The sequence below is a fragment of the Ictidomys tridecemlineatus genome, chromosome 3, assembly GCF_052094955.1.
Source record: "Ictidomys tridecemlineatus isolate mIctTri1 chromosome 3, mIctTri1.hap1, whole genome shotgun sequence".
NCBI lineage: Eukaryota > Metazoa > Chordata > Mammalia > Rodentia > Sciuridae > Ictidomys > Ictidomys tridecemlineatus.
Window position 1 is genome coordinate 208,526,627 of NC_135479.1, and position 16,819 is coordinate 208,543,445.

Genomic DNA, 16,819 nt, shown 5'->3' on the forward strand with positions numbered 1-16,819 from the left:
TTCTCTCGTGCCTACAGACCAAAAGGCAGGGAAAGAGCCATCCAGGGGGTAATTGCTTGTGTTGGAAAGTGTGATCTTGGAGTGTTAGCCATGGTTAACAGGGAGTCCTATCTCCTTGTCGCCTTTTCTTTGGTAATCAGCTCTCTGTCCCTTGCCCCTGTTTCATCCTGATCATGTAGTTTAAAGAAGAGTCCTTGTGTTTTAGGAGTTCATGGAGAAATTAAGATGGCTTTGATTTTAAAACCAACCTGTGGGGTGTGGGTGAGGGAGTCGAGGGAGGTACTTACAACAAGACTGCTGAAGGCAGGGTGACAGAAGGGGACAGTGTGGGAGAGATGGCACAGACTGACCCCAACCACCACAAGGGTGCGGCTCAAAAAATCCCTAATCAGAGACCTTGCCACTTGTGAGACAGCTCGGCTAGAAGAGTATTTTCTTTGATTAAAAGATCTCAGTACAAGGGTTGCACCAAAGAAAGTAGACAACCCCTAGAGAAGGTCTCAAGCCAAAAACTGATAAGAGGGTGAAAGTCTAAAACTGTGGCCTTCACTTCCTGCAGTTGGGCGGCAGGCAGGAAGGGAGTGTCCAGCTGTCCTGACTGCCCAGTCCCCAGTCCATTTGGTACGTAATTCTCAAGAGAAAGTGGTGTAGGCAGCGAGCTAGCAAAAATAATAGACTCTTCTTAAATCTCCATACTAATGAGGCTAAGAAATGAACCATTAATCAGAGAACTCTCTTCCAGCCCAAAGCACCCACTTGGGTCCTTCTCCCCAGCCCTCGTGGCCCTCGCTTGTATTCCTTCAGTGGACTCCAAGCCTGCCTGCGGGGAATCCTCTGACCTTGAAGAAATTTGAGATCCCAGGTAAAAAAGAAAGAAAGTGGGATGGGAATGAGCCCCTCCGAGAAGGGAATACCACCAGGTTGTTAGCTGTGGCTCTGGGGCTTTCAGGCACAACCACTTGTGCTTGCTGCAGGGAGGGGACAGCTGCTGCACTTTTGTCTTTATTTCCTTATAGAATCACGTCCAAGGATCCAGCCCCAAATCACCTAGTCACTCTGACTTGCTCTTTTCAGGTGACCTGGAGTCAACTCCACACAACATTCAATTCTCCACCCAGAGCATTCCATCTGCTATTTAATCTTAAACTTGAAATGTGTGACCTTGAACTGAGCGTGCTCAGGCATGCGGCCACCTTGACCAGAGGAGACTTTCCTAAATAAATATGTATAAATTTCCTCCAGAAGAGACCTTTGCAGTGGGGCTCCGGGTACAGGACCCTAATCCTGGAGACTCAAGAGGCTAAAGCAGGGGGTTCCCAAGTTCAAAGCCAGCCTCAGCAACTTAGAAAGGCCCTTGAAAAAAACCAAAAGGGTTAGAAATGTAACTCAGTGGTAAAGCAGCTCCGGGTTTAATCCCCAGCTCCCCAGTAATGAGGAGGAGGGGGGGGGCCTAGCTCACTGGTAAATCACCCTTGGGGAAGCCCCCTGGTTTTCTTCCTTGGGGAGACCTTGTTGAGAGTATCTCCAGTGCAGCTCCATTCTTGATGCAAGTAAAAAACCTTTCTTGACTCTTTTATCTCCTGGTTGTTTACTGGCTTCGCTGTCACCAGGGGGCCAACCCACTGGGTTTAGTTACAAGGTTGCAAAAGGATATTCCAATGTCAGAACTGCAGAATGGGAAGTGCCGACAAGAATCCACAAAGCCAAAGAGTGGTTTGGAGAGAGAGAGAGTTCTAGTCACCAAAAAAAGGCTTACAAACAAATGAAAGTACAAACAAAACCCTGGGGAAAGCATTCATAGCCTCATGCACAGGACTTAATGTCCTTGATAGTATAAAAACGTTTCAGAAAATCAGTAAGGGAAAGCAGACTAGCCTCTTAAAATTCATTTGAACTGCTTCCCTGTATCTGTAGAGGAGAAAAAGTTAAAAGCAAGTCTATAAATGAGCTACTGCTGTGTAACAACTCAGCCTAAATTTAACTGTGAGGGTCTCTACCCCCGGGTATCTCATGCTGCTGCAGGACAGATGGCTGGCCCAGGCTTCACCTGGGATAGCTCCCATGCACAAGAGCAGCCTCAATGCTGTTCTAAACTCTGCTCTTATCACCTCTACCCAGGTTCCATTCCCCAAAGCAAGTCCTCGGTATTGGAGAAGGAAAAACAAAACAAAGCCTTTTTGTCACCTCCCCCACCCAGATTCAGTGCCTGAACAAAAGACTGACTCCATGTAGAGAGTGAAGGCCCAAAGAGGAGAGCAGACTCCATCCAAGAAGGATAAGTTGTGGAGACAGAAGGAGGCAAAGGAAGGTGGCGTCTGACCTATAGATTGGGAGGAAGTTGGGAGACGGGTGGGAAAGAGTCCCCAGGGCTGGGTGGGGTTGCCCTGTAATAGGCCACAAGAAGAGCTGGGGAAATTCACTAACCAGGGGGCTGGATGTGGTCACCAACTGCAGCAAGTGTCCTGTGCTTACCAGGTATGCCACTTCGGGAGCCGTTCATGTGGATTCTCAGCCCGCGGGTGAGGCCAGGAGTTGACAGTTAACAGAGGGGGAAGCAGGTTCCAAATGCAATGGCAGCGCAAAGAAACCACTGAGTGCAGCTGCCCTGGGCTCTGGAGTGTGCCTCTCCCTCTCATCCCTGTTGGGTTCCTGATGAGGAACACAGCAGCCAAGGTGCAAGCAAGCCCTGTGACCAGGACACACCAGTGTGTCAAAAGGGCGCCATCTGGTGGCCATCGTGGTGGGCCTTAGAGGCTGTAATCCAGAAGTTTGGGGGTTTTTTGAACCAGGGATTAAGCCCATGGGGCACTTAACCACTGAACCACATCCCTTTTTATTTATTTTTATTTTGAGACAGGGTCTCAGTTGCTTAGGGCCTCACTTAGTTGCTGAGGCTGGCCTCGGACTTGTGATGCTCCTGCCTCAGCCTCCCGAGTGGCTGGGATTACAGGCATGTACCACTGCAACTGGCTCAGAAGATTTTTTTTTTTAATTACTTAGCATTTAAGATATACAAACGAGGTTGGGGGCATAGTTCATTAGTAAAGCCCTGGCTTAGCATGAGTAAGGCCCTGAGTTCTATCCTTAGCGCCAAAAATAAAGAAGAAACACAAGAAGACAAACAACACTGATAAATTAATTTAAGAGCTTTAAAGTTTATTCAATTAAATTAAGTCTTGCATATATTTAAAACCAAATAATAAAGGGTACATATAGTGAAATGTTAGCCTTCCTATGCCCCATAGTTTCTACCACAGGAGCAGCTCTGAGCAGGATGATGTCTCCTTGCCAGCATGTCCGCATCCTAACCCCTGGGACCTGTGAGTAGAAGACTTCATGTGGCTAAAGGGGCTTTTCAGATGTGATTACAGTTAAGGACCTTTTTTTTTTTTTTTTTTTTTTGCTATGGGTACTGGGGATTGAACTCAGGGGCACTTGACCACTGAGCCACATCCCCAGCCCTATTTTGTATTTTATTTAGAGACAGGGTCTCACTGAGTTACTTAGTGCCTCGCTGTTGCTGAGGCTGGGAGATCCTCCTGCCTCAGCCTCCCAAGCCATTGGGATTACAGACGTGAGCCACAGCCCTTGGCACAGTTAAGGATATTGAGATGGGAAGATTATCCTGGATTGTCAGGCGGGGCCACTGCAGTGATGAGAAACTTAAGAGTTGCCCGTTTCCAAGACTGTAGGGGGAGGAGGGAAGAGGAAGTGGAGGAGGGAGGAGGGTTAGAGGGGGAAGACAGAAGAGGGAGAGCAGGGGCTTTGAAAATGGGGGCAGCCAAGGAGTGGGGGTGGCAAGGCTGACTTTCCCAGAGCCTCCACAAAGACCCAGGGCCCTGAGACATGTGTGGGGCTTCCTACTTTCAGACCATGATTACATGTCATGAGACCCCACATTTGTGATCATTTGTTATGGGCAGCTACAAAAAGAAATGAATATTCACCCCACCTGCTGGTCTGTGCTCATTAACACCTCTCCAAGCCTCTTCCCCTTCACCATGCAGCACTTGGAGCTGTTGAATTCTGGGGATTGAACTCAGGGATGCCCCAACAGAGCTAGATCCCCAGCCCCGGGGATTTTTTTTTTTTTTTTTTTTTTTTAATTTTGACACAGGGTCTTGCTGCATTGCTTTGAACTTGTGAGTCACGGGATTGTAGGTGTGTGCCACTGCGCCTGGAGAGCTGTCTCCGTCCTTCAAGTGGCTGTACGGCTCCCGTTGCACAGGCATTTGCTGTTCTTTTTTTTTTTTTTTAATATTTTTATCTTTTAGTTGTAGTTGGACACTATACCTTTATTTTATTTATTTATATGTGGTTCTGAGGATCGAACCCAGGGCCTCGCGCATGCTAGGCGAGCACTTTGCCACTGAGCCACAACCCCAGCCCCTATTTGGCTGTTCTTGAAGGATGATTTGAGCATTCTTCTGTCTGATTGAGCTTCATGTAAATAAGTCATAATTAAGTCTAATGCTGTACTTTCCGACTGTTCTCATCTCATGGTCCACAGACATGCTAATGTTTACATAGCAACTAACAGGAAGTGGAAGAGGGGGCTGCTGGCGTTGTGGCTCAGTGGTAGAGGGCTTGCCCAGCATGCATGACGCACTGGGTTTGATTCTCAGCACCACTGAGAGTTGCACCTTCCCAAGACTGTAGGGGGAGGAGGGAAGAGGAGGTGGAGGAGGGAGGAGGGTTAGAGGGGGAGGACAGGAGAGGGAGAGCGTTCCACCAACAACTAAAAAAAATATATTTTAAAAAAAGGAAGTAGAAGAAATGAGATCATCAACCTTGAGCTTTGTTGGAAAAAGTTACTATATTTTCTCTTTTTTTATTTTTTAGTTGTAGATGGACACAATACCTTATTTTATTTATTTATTTTTATGTGGTGCTCGGGATGTAACCCAGTGCCTCACACATGCTAGGCAAGTGCTCTACCACTGAGCTTCAATCCCAGCCCACTATATTTTCTATTATATAAGAAAGCAATAGAGAGCAATGTGTAAAATATTAGGTATTGATATTACATAAAAACTCCTAGAGTCTTTTTTTTTTTCAGGGTTAGAAATCTGAGCTCAGGGCCTTGAGCATGCTCAATGAACATTCCTGAGCAAACCCCCAGGACCCCATCTTTTCCATGATTTAAATGAGACCTTGCTTTCTATTAATTTTACTTTTAATTTTTGTGGTTTATAGGACTTGATTTTTTTAGTATCAGGCTTTATGCTTGAAATACAGTTGATTCTTGTTATTCAAGTTGCTATTTATAAGTCCCTATAAACACTGAATTAGTGAATATTAGCCTATTGCTCATAGAGGAAATACAGAGTAAGGTTCCTACAAGCCTCTGATCACATTTATGTCAACTGAAATGCCCCTTGCTACAAAGGTTCATTTGCCAATGTCCTCGTGAAACAAGCCATTTCATTACCATTGAAAACCTGTTCTTCCACATAACCCTGTATAATACTAAGTAGGTGTTTTTAAAAATCATTCCAGTTTGCTGATTTGCAGAATCTGCCTGGCCTGCAAGTTCACAGTTTTCATGCCTGACCACCTTCCTGAAGCAAGGTGGCTGGCCGCACCAGCCCAGGAGGCTTTAACACGCTTCTGATTCTTTGGTTTTCAGCCTCACAACGATGCCTTTAACTGATGTTTTTTAAATCGGTCATCATCTCGTGAATCTACACATTTCACTGCTTTCCAGAGCTTCACCAGATGCAGTGATGTTATTTCAGCATTTTCCAGAGCAGCCTCCTAGACAGATGGGTGAATTCCCTCCTCCTTCCCTGCGCCGCCCCCCCCCCCCCGGGTTGGGGGGGCACGGCTCTGACTCCCTCTGTGGCTTACCCACCCCGACCTCCTAGGCCACACTGCAAGCTCCTGGAGCTTCCCAGAGCTGGACAGCACCTCGGCTCTATCTGTGCCTCAGGCCACTGTATCTGCAAAAATCACAAACAAAAAAATTTTAGTGAATTCAAAACCATGGAATTCACAGATATTGAGGATCAACTGTAAGTAGTTCCTGATCAGGCTGACTTTTTAAAGATGACTTTCTTCAATTTTTTTAGCATTGCCACTGATGAGAAAATTTGTTTGCATAAGTAAGTAGAAACTATTGATCCCTATTTTCCCAACACATTTTTGTTCTTGTCATTAACCAGATTTTAGGTAATTCATTCTGGGGCTGGGGATGTGGCTCAAGCGGTAGCGCGCTCACCTGGCATGCGTGCAGCCCGGGTTCGATCCCCACCACCACATACCAACAAAGATGTCGTGTCCGCCAAAAACTAAAAAATAAATATTAAAAAAAAAGTAGATAATTCATTCTCTTTTTTCTTTTAAATATTTACTTTTCAATTGTAGTTGGACACAATACCTTTATTTTATTTAATTATTTTTATATGGTACTGAGGATCAAACCCAGGGCCTCGCATGTGCTAGTCGAGTGCTCTACCACTGAGCCACAACCCCAGCCCATAGATAATTAATCTCTTGAGGAACTAATCTCTTTATCTCTAGCAACTTTTCCTTAAATTCACAATATTTTCTGTGATGCTATAAATGGATTTTAAATCCAATCAAACTTTTCTACTTCAAATAAGCACTATCCAAAAGAGGAAAATTTGAATCACAAATGTAAGCATAATTTCAAATTTTGCATTTTAAAGAAAAACAGGTGAGGGACTGTGGCTGTGGCTCAGTGGTAGAGTACTTGCCTGGCATGTGTGAGGCACTGGGTTTGATTCTCAGCACCGCATATAAATAAATAAAATGAAGGTTTATCAACAACTAAAAAAAATTTAAAAAAGAAAAACAGGTAAAACTAATTTTAATATATTTTTAACCTGACAACCAAAATATGGTCACTGCAAAACATAATCAAAATGAAAGCTATTGTGAGGTGACTTATAATTTTTTGTACTAAGTCCTTGAGAACTTATGTGTGTGGCACATCTCATTCAGACTGTTGTAGGGGACAGATGAGGTAGGGCACCGAAGATAACAGGAAACAGTTTTATTTGGCTGTAGCCAGTTTCAGAGGACACAGCTTTCGCTGAAGCCAGATTTACAGATAGGTAGTTAGGTAAATGGGATCTAATATCGAGTAAAATCGAAAATGAAGGCCCTGTTGGGAATGGAGCCCAGGAAAGCAGAGCAGCACTTGGGGAAATTGAAATGTTAATGTTCCCAAGGCCCAGGGCAGCTCCCAGCAAACAGGGAGGTGCTAATCAAAAGGCCCTTTCTGCCCAGATTACTCCTCTGGCCCATCTTCCCCTCATGTTTGGGGTCTCCCCACCTACATTCTGTCACTGCAAAATAACAGAACAGAGGACAAGAACGCTGACAGAAATACGGGAAAGCTGAAAGAAGACCTTAGCTATTAAAAGGGGAAGACCCAAGGATTCCACCTCTTGGGTCCCCTTCTTCCTCCAGAGAGAAGTCTTTTCTGCTGTCCTTAATAAAGCTTCCACTTTCCACTCTGACCTTGCCTCGGCGTGTTCTCTGGTGTTGTACTACTATATATGCTGGGGGAGCAAGGACTCGTCACTGGTAAACAGCGGTAACAGATTGGAGGAGGCCATAATCAATCCACCAACCCCCTGAACCCCGAGTTCAGGCAGTTCCAGAACTTTGTACCACCATGTAAGGGAAGGTGCTCAGAAGTTCACAGTCTGCAGAAGTTCACACAAAAGCAGCTTTTTCTTTCACTGTTCTGGGCAAGTTAATCCCTCAAGGACAGCTCCTGAGAAGGGCACAGCTTCTTCTCTTCTTTCTTTCCTCCCCCTACCAGCTGTTACCCTGGAGTCCCATGGGTAACTTTTCTTATCTTAGAAATGTAGACATCTCTGAGAAGCTCCAGCTCAAGGCTAGAGGCCCTGTTAAGGGATTTGTCTTTTTTTTTTTTAATCACATTTTGCATTTGCAAACATGTTTCTACAAACTACTATACTGCATAAGAGTTTGTGAAAAACTAGTAAAGGAGCATTCAGCACCTGGAGTGCCGATTTCTTCCAGCCTGTGGCCAAGTAAACAGGAAGTTTAACTTCATTGAACTCTTTTGTAGAGACTCTTTTTTTTGATAGTTCTAACATCAATTGTGGTGAAGATTTCTGGAGAAGTTCAGTTAAGATTCTCTGTGGAGGAAGGGGTGCCACACAAGACTAGCTATATTTCCATCATTCAACAGGCAATTGGACAGCGCCATTTTATTTAAAAATAACACTGAAGCTTCTTGGCATGGTGGCACATGCCTGTCATCCTAGCAGCTCAGGAGGCTGAGGCAGGAGGATCAGAGTTCCAAGCCAGCTTCAGCAACTTAGTGAGTCCTTGAGCAACTTAGGGAGACCCCGACTCTAAATAAAATATAAAAAGGCCGCGGATGTGGCTCGGTGGATAGGTGTCCATGGGTTCACTCTCTGGTACCAAAAATCAGTCAATCAATAAACAACGCCAAAGCCTTTCCTTCAAACATGTGTAGATGTTAGTCTACACACTTTTTAATTCTTTAGGACTCAATTTATAATACTGACCAGTAATTGCTGGTGAACGATTCTGAAATTCATCTTTGCAAGGTTGAACTTTTGCTTTTTTTTTTTTTTTTTTTTTTTTTTAGAGAGAGTGAGAGAGAGGGGGGACAGAGAGAGAGAGAGAGAGAGAATTTTAACATTTATTTATTTTTTCTTAGTTCTCGGCGGACACAACATCTTTGTTGGTATGTGGTGCTGCTGAGGATCGAACCCGGGCCGCACGCATGTTAGGCGAGCGCGCTACCACTTGAGCCACATCCCCAGCCCCTGAACTTTTGCTTTAAATGCAGGGCTTGTCCCCTTGAGGTTCATGGACTGGCAGCTTGAGCCTGGGGTCGGGTGCTCTCTGAGGTCTCACAGGGTGGGTTCCCGCTCTCCGGGACAGATTCGTCATTGCTAGAGCAGGCTGTCATAAAGCGAGTCTGCCTCCTCAGGTCACTGGTCCCCCTCTCGTCACATGACTCTACAAACTACTATACTGCCCCTTCTGCCCCTGACGCACCGCTCTCATGCTCCTGCCATCAGATGCCATCTGCCACCTCCAGGCCCGACTACGACATTTGTTATTCCAAAAATACGTCTTACGTAAGTCATTTCTTAAGAACACTCGAAACCAAATCAATTTTTAGAATAAGTTTAGAGGGGCAAAAAGAATATTGAAATGTTAGTTTTAGTTAACTAAAAGTCTGGAAAACTTGCAATATTTATATTTATGCATAATGAGTTCAGGAAAAAATTGATTTCTAAAGACATCAAGTCTTTATTGCCTTTTTTGTATCAGCTTTATGTTCAATTAGTATTTTTAAGAACAAATATATCTGTGATGGTTCAGACCTGCAATGTCCCCCAAGGTGCATGTGCGGGGGGTTTGGTCCCCAGTGCAGCAGTGTTCAGGGTGGGGCTTCTGGGCAGTGATTGGGAACCCAAGGCTCTGACCTCATCGTGGACTACTCCATTAATACACTGGTAATCTGGTGGCATCGTGGGAGGTGGTGGGAGATCTAGGAGGTGGAACCAGTTGGGGTAAGAGGTCACTGGGAGTGGGCCATGGAAGGGAAGATTTTCCACAGCCCCTTCTTTGCTGGCTCTCTGTTTCCCAGCTGCCCATGAGCTGACGGCTGTGCTCCACCGGGTCCCTCTGCCATGATGCTCTTCCTCAGCTCAGGCCAAAGCAACGGAGCCAGCTCACCGTGGACTGAAAAATCTCTGAAACCATGAGCCGAGATATATCTTTCCTCCTTTGGTTGTCTTTCTTGGGCATTTGTCCCAGCAATGAAAAATCAACAGAACAATTATCAAATAAAAATTCATTACAAACCCTACCAACATTCAGACTTGCTTACTAACTTCAAAAGCTAGTAAGATGCTCCAACATAATTGAACATTATGCAAAATGTAAGTCATTCACAAAGGACCACGTATGATTCCATGTATAAGAAGTGTCTGGGACAGGCAGATGGGTAGAGGTGGAAAGTCTGTCCTGGTGTCTAGAGCTGGGGCACAGAAGTAAATAGACAATCTCTACCAGTCGGGACAGGGTTTCTTTTAAGGATAACAAAAAATGTAGTGGTGGTTGGACGGTTCTGCAAACACACTCTACCTTAAATGTACAGTACCTCAGTTCCATCTCAATGAAGCTTTTAAGAAGAAAAGGTTCAAAGAACCATGGTTACTGCTGTGGTTTGAATGTGAGCAGACTCTTCTGTTAATGCAGGAATGTTCAAAGGAATCCTGAGAGCTGTAACCTCATCAGTCCCTCCTAGTTTGAATGGACTGACTGGGTGGTAACTGTAGGCAGCGGGGGCAAGACTGGATGAGGTGGTCACCAGGGGTGTGCCCTGGAAGAATGCATCTTCCCTGGCCCCTTCCACCTTCTTCCTCTCTTGCTCTGCTTCCTGGCCACAACTGGTATGGATGGAGGAGCTTTCTTCCACCGTGATGTTCTCCTCACCTTGGGCCCAGAGCAATGAGTCCAGTATCTGTGAACTGAGACTTGGAACCATGAGCCAAAATAAACTCTTCCTTCTCTAAATTGCTCTTGTTGGGGATTATGGTCACAGCTACTAAGGACAGAGGATAACTATTGTTTCTGATAGCTGCACAGAGATTCTTTCCTATGGACTGTAACTGGAAAATGAGAGCTACAGAACTGGGTGTGCAGATCTGTGGTTGAACTGAAAGATGAATGGAAAGCAAAAATACAGGTATGAAAGGAAAAAAAAAAAACAGTGTGGCTATGCAGACACTTTAGCATCTGCTGGCAAAGGGGCTCCCTGAGAGTTGGCCCACAGCATGGTGAGCCTCCAGTCACAGTGGAACAAGGCAATCAGAGTGGCAGCACCAGGCTTCAGCAAGAACCAAGCAGCTCTCAGTTCTTAAAAAGCCACTAAGAAGGAAAGTGATAATTCAGCTATATTTTATTTAGAGACCCCTCAGACATACCCAACAACAAAAACAGTAGAGATGCATACGACCTCTGTATTGATAGAAAAAAATATGAGCCCAGTGGCGCACGCCTGTTATTCCAGGGAGGCTGAGGCAGGAGGATCACGAGTTCAAAGCCAGTGTCAGCCACTTAGCAAGGCCCGAAACAACTCAGCAAAACTCTGTCTCTAAATGAAATATAAAAAGGGCTGGGGATAGTGGCTCAGTGGTTAAATGCCCTTAGGTTCAATCCCTGATCCAAAACAAAACAAAACAAAAAACTAAACTTGATATGTGTTGCTGCTATAGGTTGAATGGATGTGTTCCTGCAAAATTCATATGCTGAAATCTGATCACCCAGGTGATGGTATTATCAGGTGGGGCTCCCAGGGAGGTGATTCATGATCTCATACAGGAGGTATAAGGGACCTGCCTCCCTCCTTTCTGCCTCCTGCCATGTGTGGACCCAGAGTTCACCCTGCTGGAGGGCACAGTAATAGAGGGGCCATCTGGGAAGCAGAGACAGGGTCTTTAGCAGACACCAACCAGCTCGCACCTTGACCTTAGACTTTCCAGTCTCTGGAACTGAGAGAAATAATTCTATTGTTTGTGAATTACCCAGTTGCAGGTATTTTTTATTATAGCAGCACAAATGGACTGTGACATATATAGATAAGAATTCATCCCTGGCACGATGGCGCACACTTAGAAGCCTAGCAGCTTGGAGGCTGAGGCAGGAGGATTGAAAATTCAAAACTAGACTCAGCAACTTAGCAAGGCCCTAAGCAACTCAGCAAGACCCTGTCTCTAAATAAAATACAAAAAAAGGCTGAGGTTGTGGCTCAGTGGTTGAATGCCCCTGGGTTAAATCCCCAGTACCAAAATAATAATAATAATAATAATAATAATAATAACAACTCATGATAAACAAGGGACTGGGATGAGCTCAGCAGTAGAGCACGTGTGTTTAGTATGCGCAAGGCCCTGGGTTCCATTCTCAGCACAACAACAACAAATCATGGCAAGCATATCAAAATTAAGTAACTTAATACACTAATTTAAATGAATTTTTTAAATCTTAAAGAAAGATTCTGTGGTGGGTTGAATAGTGCCCCCCACAAAATAAAAATTCATGCCTACCAGCAACCTCAGGATGACCTCTTATTAACAGGATCTTTGCAAACGTGATTACCTAGGTGAGGGCTAGCCATAAAGCCAATGACTAGTATCCTTATAAGAAGAGTCAAGAGGGACAAAGAAACTGTGACATAAATACACAATGGAGTCCTATTCAGTCATAAAGATGAAGGGAATTCTGCCATTTGAAGGATAATGTAGGGAACTTGGGAGCATTATCCTAAGAGAAATAAGCCAAACCCAGAGAGCCACGGGTCATGTTTTCTCTCAATGTGGAAGCTAGAGAGGAAAAAGCAAAGTGAGGTGGTGGAAACTTATGAAAATGGAAGACCAGTAGAGGAAGGAGACCAAAGAGAGGAAGGAGGGAGGGAAAGGAGAGATACCGGGGAGAGAGCCAGCGACCCAATGACATGGCTCTATCATGGGCATATACAAATAGGTCACAATGAATCCGACTATTATGTATAATAATCATGCACCAATAAAATATGGGAGAAAGAGGATTAGGAAAGGAGATACAACAGGCACACCGCAGCAAGGGTGGCCGTGGGAAGACGGAGGCTGAAACTGGGGAGAAGCTGCTACAGGCCAAGAGCAGCAAGGATTGCTGGCAACCACCAGCAGCAGCCAGGAGAGGCAAGAAGGATTCTTTGACAGAATTTTCAGAGAGAGCAAGGGTCTGTTGACACCTTGGTCTGGGCTTCTGGCATAGAACTAGGAGAGAATACATTTCTGTCCTTTTAAGCCACCCACGTGGGGCCCCTTGTAAGAAATCCATGAAGTGTCGTCACTAGACCACTAGAGGGCAGCAAGTCCCACTTAGACAAATGGGCCCCCAAAGTTACTCCTGTTTACAGAGAAAGCCATCTTTTGAATGTCAAAGTTATTATTTATCACTTCAGTTATCACAACCATTATTATTTTTCTGAATAACTGTTGGCTTTTGCAATAACCAGCTTGGAGCTTCTTTTTTTTTTTTTTTTTAAAGAGAGAGTGTGAGAGAGAGAAATTTTTTTAATTTTTATTTTTTTTTTTAGTTTTCGGCGGGCACAACATCTTTGTATGTGGTGCTGAGGATCGAACCTGGGCAGCACGCATGCCAGGCGAGCGCGCTACCGCTTGAGCCACATCCCCAGCCCATGGGAGCTTCTTTTAAAGAACATTCTTGTCCTTTTGTCATTTCACATGTAGGAGGGTCACTATAGGATAAATTCCCCAGTGATTCACCTTCTGGCAAAAGATACACCTTTTAAATTTTCAAAAGATAGGTCCTCATTGCTCTCCAAGGAAGTAGTAAGTAGCACATTACACTCACCAGAAATGTATGGAATGACGTTTAGATTTAGGTGTGACAGTCCTTTTCCAAGCTAAGGGTTAAAAAAGCAGACTTCGCAAAGATCAGTGGCTTGTGTCCTAGGGACAGATAAAGGACCCCTGGACCCATGTTTTCTGTCTCAGGGGCTTCCGCAGCCTGTTAGGTCCTAAGGATCCATGCCTCCTGGGGTCCCCTCTCCAGGCTGCCATAGACTTGGCCAATTTTCCTTTGGGCACGGAGCCCAGGCTTGCAGACAGCACACTGCAACGGGTTTGTGTCGCGTTGGCAGAGAGAACATCTTCCTCCAAGACAGCAGTAATTATAACCAGGAGCTCCCTCTTCCCCGAGTCACTCCAAACCTAAAGGCCAGAAACCAACCCAGGACACCAAAGGGATAGTCACCAGAGTGTCCTCAAGAATAGTCCCACGTCTGCTTGTCCTGCCTGCTCAGTCCTGCTGAGGCCAGGGATGGCCTCACTGAAGCCCTCGGGCATACGGGAGACAGCTCAGGGAGGTGGCACCAGGACTCGCTTCTCCCTGTCCCCTCCATGGCACTCAGCACCTTTGTCCTGAATCTAACTCACCTAATGGTCCAGCCCTAAGGATAGGCAGGGAAGGACAGGGGATGGAGAAGGGAAGTGGGGAGTTACCAAGGTGTCTGTCCATCTTTCCTTCTGACTCAGGAACCTGACCTTCATCTTGCTTCCAGAAGAACAGTGGGGCCCATTCCTGCCCAGACCTGCCTGCAGCAACCCAGCTGTCTTATAACAACACAACAGTGCTTCCTGTAAGGTGAGGCGGACCAGCTTCTCCTCCCTCCCCTGCCTGTTATCTACCTCTAGCAAATTAAAACTGGCCCAGTCATGACTTCCTAGCACAGGTCCTATAAACTGGGAAGACATCAATAAGTAGCTGTGAACAAACAAACATATTGGTTTTAGGTGGTTGACGGTCTTCCTTTGCAAAGAATATAAGACGGGGATTAACTGGGAGTTACCATGAGACAACACTGCCCTAAGCACTTTTGTAATATGAACTCACTTAATCCTTGCAGCAGTCATAAGAGTTGGCGCTGTAATTATTCCCATTTTACAGATGAGTAACCGGAGGCACTGAGAGACCAGGAAGGTCATACAGTGAGTAAGTAGCAAAGCTGGGAGCAGCAGATGTCAGACAGCTTCTCCCCTTTATTTCATTCTTCCTCATCCCTCAGAAACACCCGGGCGTTTCTCCCTTTCTGAAATATTAGCTAGTAATCCCAACCATCTGTCCAGCCTGCACTGGGACAAGGGAATGGCTTCCCCAGCCCTGGGTGTGACACAGGAATCCTCCCTGATAACTGAGCTCATTCCTGATGCTGCCCCAGTACATTAACCCCAAATCAGTGGCTTACAGCAAATGCAGTGGTTGATGTTGGGAGTCCCAAAGTGCAGGGTCAAGGCAGCTTCACTCCCTCTGGAGGCTGTGGGAAAGGAACCCTTCCCCAGGCCACCTGCATCCTCTGGATCAAAACCCCTCCCTGAAGCATCGAGGCCGGCAGCGCAGGTCTTGCCTCCCTGGTCACGTCTCGTGTCTTCTACTCTTTGAGACTTGTGACGACGCTGGACCCACCTGGATAGCCTGGGGCTTCCTCGTGTCAGGGAGCCTCAGTCACATCTTTCACCACCCTGGGGACAGGTGTTTTGCAGGAGGGCACTCTCCTATCTGCCACAGAAACCTGTGACATTTCCAAACCCTTTCTCTTCTCTTTCAAAGGCCCCAGCTCTTTTGAAGAGGATGTCATTTTTATCCAGTAACCTTGTCCCTTTAACCCAGTGCTCTCAAACTCTGCTGCATGTTGAATTCACCAGTCCTTCTGTCAAACCCCTGACCAATCACATCACAATACCTAGGACGTGTGCCAGGTATCAGTGCTGACTTTTTTTTTTGGGGGGGGGGTGTACCAGAGATTGAACCTAGGGGCTTAAATACTGAGCCACATCCCTATCCCTTTTTATTTTTTGTTTTGAGACAGGCTCTCACTAAGTTGCTTAGGGCCTCACTAAGTTCCTGAGGCTGGCTTTGAACTCATGATCCTCCTGCCTCAGCCTCCTGAGCCGCTGGGATTACAGGTGTGAGCCACTGCATCTGGTTCAACACTTAATATTTTCAAAAAATCTCCAGGGATTGCAATACGCAAAATTTTGGAACCATTGTTATGATCAACAGAATTCCCAAACTACCCCCCACAACCCTTCAACAATGAATGTGAGTAGGGCTGGCCACACCCTACATCATCTCAAACTACCTGCTGTGGCTTGAGTACGTTTATCCCTGTCCGAACTCATGTTGAAATGTAGTGGTGTTGAGAGGTGGTGGGCCCTTTAAGAGGTAATTTGGGGTTGGGGGCATCTACCTCTTCAGGGATTAATGTAGCTCTCACAAGAATGAGGCCAGCATCATCAGACCAGGCTGTTTTATGGAAATCAGAATCTCCCCTCACTATCCTGTACACACAAGCTCCTCCCAGTAGCACCTGCTTCCCCTTTCTAATAGTCTATCATGATACCCAACAAGGCCCTCATCAGAAGCTGAATGGATACCAGTACCACAATCTTGGACTGCCAGAACTGTGAATAAAATCAACCTTTTTTCTTTATACATTTCCCAACTCAGATTTTGTTATAGCAACAGAAAATGGACCAAGATAGTTGGCTTAGCTCTGGTCTCAGAGCTGTCCCCCAGGATCCCTTCCTTTGGAGACCTCCATTCCTTTAGGCTTCCTGCCTCCCTTCCTTACCAAGCTCCAGTGCCATCACATCATTCCTTCTGCCCCCAGTGGCCATGATTCTGCACTCCAGTCCTTTCCTTGCAGACACCTCCCCTGTTATAATTTAACCACTGTACCCCGCTGCACTAGCAGCTGGACATTTGAGAGTGGGAGGATCAGGAGGCTGACCCAGCTTTCTTGATCTCTAGGACCACAGATCCCATGGGTCCTGGATTCAGAGTCTGGACGCTGCCTAATAAATCACTTTACTACTCTGCAAAATGACTGTTCTGTTCCTAAATCTCCCAAACTAATCTTTCTCAGTGATGACTCAACTTTCTCAATCTTCCAAGAACTAACAGATGCCCTCAGGGCACATCTGTAACCACCCCACTCACTGTGCTGCAAGAGGAAAGCTGCCCTGCCACCCGGCCTCGCCCGCGTGGTTCTGGGTCCCTCCACTTGATCTTCCCACAAGGTTTATTGTTGCAATTACTCTCTTTCCTTCACCAACATCACCTTTCTCTGAAATTATTGCCTTTACATAAAACATGCTTTAATACGTCTATGAGAAGAAAAAATATGTCTATCAGTTTTTGAAACTCCTTTCTTTTTTAAGAGAGTCTCACTGCCCGCACTGGCCCCAAACTTCTAGGCTGACGT

The 16,819-nt window shown here is 45.7% G+C and overlaps 2 long non-coding RNA genes across 3 annotated transcripts; one reads left to right on the top strand and one right to left on the bottom strand.

Annotated features, from left to right (window-relative positions):
* Window positions 1-288: 288 nt before the first annotated feature.
* Window positions 289-9,853, top strand: LOC144376483 (uncharacterized). 2 transcript variants are annotated; one of them, XR_013437017.1, is made up of 3 exons: window positions 562-862; window positions 8,966-9,116; window positions 9,632-9,853. It is a non-coding gene; the product is annotated as an uncharacterized LOC144376483 (long non-coding RNA). The 2 variants fall into 2 exon arrangements; XR_013437016.1 differs by lacking the exons at window positions 8,966-9,116; window positions 9,632-9,853 and adding an exon at window positions 1,075-1,244 and having other exon boundaries at window positions 289-862.
* Window positions 5,335-8,600, bottom strand: LOC144376484 (uncharacterized). The gene is made up of 2 exons (XR_013437018.1): window positions 7,377-8,600; window positions 5,335-5,942 (listed from the first exon to the last, which is right to left on the bottom strand). It is a non-coding gene; the product is annotated as an uncharacterized LOC144376484 (long non-coding RNA).
* Window positions 9,854-16,819: the final 6,966 nt, after the last annotated feature.